The sequence below is a fragment of the Silene latifolia genome, chromosome Y (genome assembly GCF_048544455.1).
Source record: "Silene latifolia isolate original U9 population chromosome Y, ASM4854445v1, whole genome shotgun sequence".
In the NCBI taxonomy this organism is placed as follows: domain Eukaryota; kingdom Viridiplantae; phylum Streptophyta; class Magnoliopsida; order Caryophyllales; family Caryophyllaceae; genus Silene; species Silene latifolia.
The window spans coordinates 451,767,543-451,776,558 of NC_133538.1; the positions used below are offsets into that span (position 1 = coordinate 451,767,543).

The 9,016-nt window shown below is 38.2% G+C and overlaps 2 non-coding genes across 2 annotated transcripts; one reads left to right on the plus strand and one right to left on the minus strand.

The window, feature by feature from the left end:
* Positions 1-6,944: 6,944 nt before the first annotated feature.
* LOC141636379 (small nucleolar RNA R71) lies at positions 6,945-7,051 on the plus strand. The gene has a single exon (XR_012540996.1). It is a non-coding gene; the product is annotated as a small nucleolar RNA R71 (small nucleolar RNA).
* A 193-nt stretch (positions 7,052-7,244) lies between these two features.
* Positions 7,245-7,351, minus strand: LOC141634969 (small nucleolar RNA R71). The gene has a single exon (XR_012539683.1). It is a non-coding gene; the product is annotated as a small nucleolar RNA R71 (small nucleolar RNA).
* Positions 7,352-9,016: the final 1,665 nt, after the last annotated feature.

The following is a 9,016-nucleotide window of genomic DNA, read 5'->3' on the forward strand; positions in this document are numbered from 1 at the left end:
TTTTCTCTTTGATGCTTGGTCATTAGATTCGATCAATTTAGCTCCATTTTGCCATGAAAATGCAAGGTTTCCACTCCTCTCCTACCAAGGAAACAAAACTTCAAAGAATATGCAAAACAAAGGACTAAAGATAGTAAATGACCCAAATATGCACTAAAAAGCATAGGAACGAGGCTAATTCGGGGACTAAATGTGCTCAAATAATGGTCACATCAAATATCCCCAAACCGAACCTTTGCTCGTCACGAGTAAAGAGGTGACAAAAACTAGGACCGTTATTTAAACTAACCTAATACCATAGCCGATATGAGGCAATTAACGGGTCTCACTTCGCCCCTTCAACTCACAACAAGACAACCATGAGGTAGGATGCCTTCTTGCAAGGCAAGGTGGGTCTTGCCAAAATGGCGACACATCCAATCATTAAAGCAAAAAAAACCAAGTAATGGATGCATCTACAAAAGAATAGCCACTTTCCTCATCTAAGTGGCGGATATTTTATCTACAAGGGAAGCAATTCAAGAGTACACACTCCTTCATAGATGTAATTTCTTCAAACTACTAAGCCTAGAAGAATACCAATAAATCACCTCCAAGTTGTGTCAAGCTAGGATACCTTTGTCCTCAATCATTAAATGCTTTTCTCAAGAATAGACTCCCTATGGCGTTAGAAACACTGAAGGATCGCGGAATTCCCCTTCTTGCCTAGACATGAAGAAGGGTCGTCCCCTCTCTACCATGCACAAAAAGTGGATACGATGGATAAAGGGATCGATAGAATTTGAGTTTCATTTGGGAGTTTGATTTGTTGTCCCTCCCCCCCCCAATTTCTTGTGGCATAAAACATTTGAGAACATTTTCTTTTGCCATTTGTTTTGATTTTTGGCATTTCAATACTTGACAACTTTTCAACTTTTGCATTTTTCTTTTGAACATTTTCAAAGTCACCCCAATTAGTAACGAGGGTGCCTTATATTTGAAGCATAGGAGTTTTCATTTTTATTACTCCTCTTTTCTTTTGATGCAATTTGCAAATTTTTTCTTTTCTTGAACTCAATTTTTTGAATAATTTCTTTTTGTGCCATTCCCTTTGATGACAAAAAATGTGGTAGAACATGGATGAATGATGGTTGCATGATTTCAAGGGTCACCTTGGAATAAATGGTAGCCAAGGAGTTATCACACCACAAGGTACTCTTGACTAGGCCTTAATCCATGGGTCAAAGGATACTAGCATGACACATCCTAGGGTGTTTTACAATTATTCTAACAAGCAAAGTCTTAAGAAGAAAAAACATCTACTATGGCCTATATACACTTGTCAAGCTTCCCAAGTAGACGGTTTCACAAAAATTTTCTAACATGCAAACTACATGCATGATGCAACTAACATATACAACGTAATGCATATGATTCTACCAACTAGTATGCCAAATAATCTAAATGCAAGTTCTAAATTCACATTGTTTATACCGCATCAATCAAAATAAAGCCTCATAGTCATTAACATAAAGAGGAAAAAGGAGATTGGAAAGATCATACCATGCGGTCTTCAATATCCTCATGTCTCGAATGTGGCGTAGTCGATCAATGTGAACAAGGATAGACAAACACAATATATACAAGACTACACTACAAAGGAAATGAACATGTTCTTGGATTTTTCAATTTTTTTTGTTTTTTCGAATATTTTTGATTTTTTTTGGATTTTTGAATAAAAGTCAAGTTAGAATTTCCCATCCCCACAATATTATGGGCATTGTCCTCAATGGCCAATACGATAGGAAATTATGCAAGCATGATGCATGATTTCTAAACTAAATGCAAACTATACCAAGCTACACTACATGATGCATGAGTTTTTTTTTTTATGGCGGAGAGCAAAATTTAGATTACCTCCCGATGCGTATGCAAGAAATTCCCCAAACCAAAATAGACATTATTTCTAATGTCTTCAATTTCGGGGTAGTTCATGCACACGGAATGCAATGCATGAAACTACAAATTGTCATTTTGGATTTTACATGTGGGAACAATAAAAAGAACACCTTAATGGAGCCAAGATGTTAGTCCTCCATGTTGCTAGGACTCCTCAAACAAATGATCAAAATACAATAAAGAAAACAAAAGAAGTAGACAAACCATAAGATGGGTGACAGAGTGTAGGAGCCTCCAAGGTTTTCTAATCCTCCATCATATCATCATTATCATCATCTTCCTCCATTGAAGTGGAATCATCTCCACTCCCACTTTCACTTCCTTGCTCTTCCTCACTTTCTTCTCCTTCCTCATCTTGAGCTTCTTCTTCTTCTTCAACATTCTCTTGAAACTCTTGTTCTTCACCTTCTTCATCAACACCCTAATCAACAACATCCTCTCCACCCGGTCTTCCACCACTAGAGGTGATAAGAAAGAAAACTTCCCTATCCGCCCAACTAGGCAAAGGACATGATGGATCAAGAAGTCCTTGCCTAGCTAGATGTAGGAGGGGCGGATATTGGGCCTTGTAAGCATCCACACTATCATTGTAAGCTTGCTTGTGCATTTCCCTCATGAGTAGAGTCATATAATCATTTCCTACCTCGACATCATTGGGTTTAAACTCGTGATACTCAAATGGGTAGGGTGGTGTGACAATGGAGGAGGAGGGCTCATCAATCTTGCCTCTTTGTTGTTGAATAATGTACTCGGTATCCTCAGAGAGTGGAAGAAGGTAGTTGGGTCGGTGAACACTCAATCGGAAAATCTTTGAAGGCAAAGTGAAGGACCTAGCTTCATTGGGTAACCACCCATATTTGGTAACAAGAGGAGCATGCTTGACCCACTTAAACTTGTGAATCATGGTGTCCATATCAATGAGATGACCTCCTTTGACCGCCACATAAGTCTTGTCTTTGTTGAAATTTAGGTTAAAGTGCTTGGCCAAATGGGTAACTAGTCCTCTATTCACAATAAAAGCGGTGCCCTCTTTACCACAATCGACATTAAGCCATCTTTCAACCAAAGTCTTAGAGCATTATATGACTTAGTATATTCCCTTCCTATGTTCAAGGCCGACTCAAGAAGAACAAAATCGAGCTTGGTAAGATGATTAGTGCCATATCTTGCTACCAAAGTATTCCCAATGACCTTATGCCACACTCTAATGGCCGGATGGTTGACTAATAGAGCACGACAATCATGAAAGCGAACAAATTTATTTTCGGAAATTGCCTCCCAAAGAGGAGCGGGATCATACTTTTTGGGGATCTTGTGATAGTACGAGTATCACTAAGGCCTAAAATATTACTCAATTCACCAAAACTGATGCGTCTATTGGTATTTGCAAGACGAAACTCGATGTGGGTTCTAGTTTCCACCCTTGTAACTTTCAAGGAACTCAAAAATTCCAATGTGAGGGAGGAGTATGTCAATTCCTTCATGGTGAACAATTTACCCAATCCTATAGCCTCAAAGAAGGTTTTGGTTTGTTCAAGAACACCCAACTTAGACAAAGCATCTTCACAAATAAATTTTGTAGGGATAATGGTCTTTTTAGCAAAGAGAAAAAATTTATCCCTATGAGAGTCGGAAGTGAAAATTACCTCCGGATAATTAGATAGTTGCTCAATGACCGGAGTTGTTGATGTTGTAGCTTCGATAGGGGGACCTTGTTGAACATCCAACCTTGCCTCATGAACTACCAATGCCTTAGACAATTGTTTTGCTTGAAGAAGTTGTTGCCTTTTTGAAAGTGTCTTCTTTGGGGGTGCCTTGTTACCTCCTTTAGTTCTTGCCATTGTTGATTACACCAAAGAGAGAATGAAATCTTAAATTTTTAGGTATGCACAAATCGATTTAAGATGAAAGAATGTTGCTTTGTTTCTTAAAAATCATCTCAAAGGTTGAAGATTTTGGTGTTTGAATGAATTTTTGTTGTAAAAGGAGTGATTAATTTTTGTTATGGAGAAGTTTGGATTTTATTTTGTTGAATTTGGTTGAGGAAATCTTGTTTTGTTGATGTAGAGGATGAGGGTTTTTGGGGTTTTTGTGTCGAGGGTAGTGTTTGAATGTAGAAGAAATGAAAATGAATGAGGGAGTAAGGGTTTAAAAGACCCGTTAATTTTGAAAACAACAGCAGGGACGAGCGGATTGGTGTCTAGGACGCTCGGATTCTGCACTATTTGCTTTAGGAAAAGACGCTATGGGACGAGCGTCTTTGTAAAAAGACGAGCGGATTCCTCAATGTAAGACGAGAAAAATATTTGAAAGACGCTCGGATTCTGGTACAGGGTGATTCCTTTAAGTTCAACAGCATAAAGACGAGCGTCTTCTCTACAAGACGAGCGTCTTGTATCAGAGGCGCGGATTCCTCACTGGGACGCTCAGATTCTGTGACAGACCATTTTTTAAATCCCACATCTCAGCCAGACGAGCGTCTGGTGATATTGGACGCTCGGATTCATCAGGACGAGCGGATTCTCCACTGAGACGCTCGGATTTCTTCCTGTCCACACGGATTCAGGTCCATCCGTGGGTACTGCTTAACCCGTGTCATTTTCAATCTTCAATTCTCGTGTTCCTCATTTTTGGGGCACTACAAAGGCATGAATAACCTAGGCAATTGCTATCCCCACACTAAGTCAAAGCACTACACATCAATAAAGTTATAAGTCCCTCCCTCACTTCTCTCAAAAATGATGAATATCTTGATCAAGGCACAACAATATAAATCCAAAATGACAAAAATGCAATGTAAAAATTGAAATGCAAGTTAGGGAGATAGAATATTTACAAATGGTGGTTTAGGGAGGACTCCAGCAAACTCTCATCCAATGTGAGATGTCAAGGAGGCATGTTCAAGGTGTTGTTGATGTTACTCAACACCTTGAAGAAGTAGTCGAAAGCTTGTTCATTGTCATGATAAGGATCCTCAATAGATCTTTGCACTTGTTGTTCTCCATGATGGTCTTGGTTAATAGCATTACCAATGTAGGGATTGAATATCCCTTCGAACTCATCATCCCAAAGACCACAAACTTCGTCTACTTGATCATCAAAAATCTCTTGAGTTGATAGAGACAACTCTCCCTCTTTCTTGTTTTGGCCAATGAGGCCATCCTCTTCACTTATCATGGGTGAGTTTTTCAAGCTCTCTTTGTTGCTATTCTCCTGCTCTTTAAATGGAGCATCATCAACTTTCATTTTCCATTGGAATTCCGACTTCTTCCTATCATCCTTCCGGCTATAGTGATCAACCATAAAGCATGACTCATGAAAACGGGGAGCTCTCATGGTCTTGTCAAGATTGAAAGTTATGCTCTCGTCTCCCACTTCTAGAGTAAGCTCTCCGTGCTTCACATCTATCACCGCACCCGCGGTGTACAAGAAAGGTCTTCCTAGAATGATCGGAATATTGGAGTGTTCTTCCATGTCAATAATGACAAAGTCCACCGGGATGAAAAATTTCGCAACTCTCACGGGAACATATTCCCATATCCCTAACGGTGTCTTTGATCTATCGGCCATTTGGAGTGTGATGTTAGTACATTTAAGCTCTCCCATCCCTAACCTTTTACTAACCGAATACGGCATAACACTCACACTCGCTCTTAGATCACACAAAGCCTTGTTGATCGTGGTGTCGCCAATGGTACACGGTATTGAGAAGCTTCCCAGATCTTTAAGTTTCGGAGGTGAACTCCCTTGAAGGATTTCATTACTCACCTTAGTGAAGGCGATTGTTTCAAGCTTCCAGATCGACTTCTTTTTCGTAAGGATTTCCTTCATGTACTTTGCATAGGCCGGAACGTGATTGATTAATTCCGTAAAGGGAATCGAGACTTCCAAATTCTTCACAATTTCCATAAATTTTCCAAGTTGGTCATCGAACTTAGGCTTAGCTTGACGACTTGGGAATGGAAGTCTAATCACAATGGGCTCCTTCTCTTTGGCCTTATCTTCACTTTTCTTTGAAACTTCTTCTTTTGTTGGTTCTCCTTCCTTGGAGTTTTGCATAACTTCTTCTTTGTCACTAGCTTCCACAACTCCATCCTCAACTTGCTTCTTTGGACCTTCATATCTCGTACCACTCCTCAAGTGAATGACACTAACCGTTTCATGTCATGGGGGATTACCTTGAGGTGGTAATTGCCCCTTTTGCCTTTGATAACTTGAAGATACTAGTTGGGTCAATTGAGTTTCCAACATTTTTGTGTGGGCTGGAATGTTGTTGATGGTGATGTCCTTTGCTTGGCTATCCTTTTGCATTTGAGTGAAAAACTCTTGTTGATTCTTTTGCATTTGGAGGACCGCTTTTTGAACTTCAAAACCTTGGTCATTTTGTTGATTGTATGGAATTTGATTTTCGTAACCTTGGTTTTGGTTGAAAAAGGGTCTTTGATTTTGGTTTCTCATGGGAGGTGGGGTGTATGTTGGTTGAGGGTTTTGAACATTTTGACTTTTGTATGAGAGATTTGGGTGGTTTTGGTGTTTTCATTGTAATAATTGGAATAAGGGGTACCACTTTTGTATGCTTGAAAAGCATTTACTTGTTCATTTGTTCCCCTACATTCACTTTGGTCATGTCCCAAAGTTCCACATTTCTCACATATCCCACTTGGGATTGATGAAGATGCTACCATGGCATTAATATGATGCTTTGGTGATTTTAAGGCTTCTTCAAGTTTAGCCATAGCCTTCTCAAACTTACAATTTATGGTATCAATATGAGCACTAAGTTGAGCACCCAATTGAGTAATAGAGTCCACTTCATGCTTTAATCCTCCAATAGCCTTGCGAGGTCTACTATATTGTGAGTTATGGACCGCCATTTCCTCAATCTTGTTCCAAGTTTGATTATCGTCAACAATTCGGTGAACATACCATTTGATCCCATGTTGAGAATGTTTCTTGAGTCTTCATAAAGACCATTCCAAAATTGTTGTACCAAGAACCACTCGCTAAGTCCATGATGAGGACATGAGCGATAAATTCCTTTTAATCGCTTCCAAGCTTCATACAAACATTCTTCATCCCTTTGCTTAAAACCCGTAATTTTAGATCTTAGTATGTTAGTCTTTTCCGGAGGGTAGAATTTTTTGTAGAAAGCTAGAGCCAACTTCTTCCAAGAGTCAATTCCAAGAATAGCCTTATCAAGGCTCTTCAACCATTGTTTTGCGGTGCCGATTAGAGCCAACAATTGGCATCGCAAAACAATGGTTGAAGAGCCTTGATAAGGCTACTCTTGGAATTTACTCTTGGAAGAAGTTGGATCTAAAATTACGGGTTTTAAGCAAAGGGATGAAGAATGTTTGTATGAAGCTTGGGAGCGATTAAAAGGAATTTATCGCTCATGTCCTCATCATGGACTTAGCGAGTGGTTCTTGGTACAACAATTTTGGAATGGTCTTTATGAAGACTCAAGAAACATTCTCAACATGGGATCAAATGGTATGTTCACCGAATTGTTGACGATAATCAAACTTGGAACAAGATTGATGAAATGGCGGTCCATAACTCACAATATAGTAGACCTCGCAAGGCTACTAGAGGAGGAAAGCATGAAGTGGACTCTATTACTCAATTGGGTGCTCAACTTAGTGCTCATATTGATACCATAAACTTGAAGTTTGAGAAGGCTATGGCTAAACTTGAAGAAGCCTCAAAATCACCAAAGCATCATGTTAATGCCATGGTAGCATCTTCATCAATCCCAAGTGGGATATGTGAGAATTGTGGAACTTTGGGCCATGACAAGTAAATGCTTTTCAAGCATACAAGAGTGGTACCCCTTATTCCAATTATTACAATGAAAACACCAAATTCCACCCAAATCTCTCATACAAAAGTCAAAATGTCCAAAACCTCAACCTTCATACTGTTGGAGCTTGTGTCCTCCACAAATTAGTGTGATAACATTTGTAAATCTCTTACAGGTTCACAAGGGTATACTTCGTATATTTAATCAGTTGATTAACGTTTACCTAATAACGGTTGGCTTGCTAGAAAGTTTGACGTTATTATCATACAGATGGCGGTGATCAACTGGTCCCTAAAGGTCACACCTATAGGATGTGTTTGAAAAATGTGGTTATAGAAATATAATCACATTGATGCCCAATATGACTAAATAGTTAGTCAATGTGTTGATGAGATAATTATTTAATGAAAATTAAATAATATTAGTTTAGACGAATTAACTATCAATTTGTAAATTAAATATAATAAGTTATATTTAATTAAATATGTGTAATGTTAGCTTGGACGAATTAATCTGTTAATTCGTAATTAAATATAATCAGTTATATTTAATATCAACAAGATGAATGTGTCATAGTGGTAATAGTGAGGGTACACATACCAAGAGGTCATGAGTTCGATCCTCACTAGATGACAATTCAACACATTTTATATTTTTGGAAAGACCAAAAATAAGGAGAATATACTCCTTATTTCGGTTAGATGGCCGAAATTAGGAAAGGATTATTCTTTCCTAATTGACTCCAAATTTCGGTCAGTATAAGAAAGAAAAGGAGAGAATTATTCTACCCTAATTCTTTTTCTTGACGTAGCCTCCTCTCTCATCAGAAAAAACACAAAAACAACTAAATTTTACAGAAAATTAGAGATCGATTCTAGCACAATCAATAGGGCATATCTCATATCGTCTTGGGTGAAACTGATAGGCGAATATCAATTTTGATATTGTTCTTAGGCCAATTTTGCTAGGACCGAAGGTTAATTCTGAATCCTTTATACTTTGTTTATGTATTTTGTTTATGACTATTGATCATCACTGTTAAATTCGTTATAATCCTTCAATATAAAGGGAAGTATACAGATTATTTCCCACAAGTGGTACAGAGCACTAGGCCACGAATTTTGATTTTGATGATTTTCATAAAATTTGTATGTAAACATTGACAAATTTCCGAAAAAATTAGTTTTTTTTTCGGCTGAATTTTTTTTTGCCGTGAGTCTTTTTTATTCGGCCTGTTTTTTTTCTTTCGTTTTTCTTTTGCTTGATGATTTATTT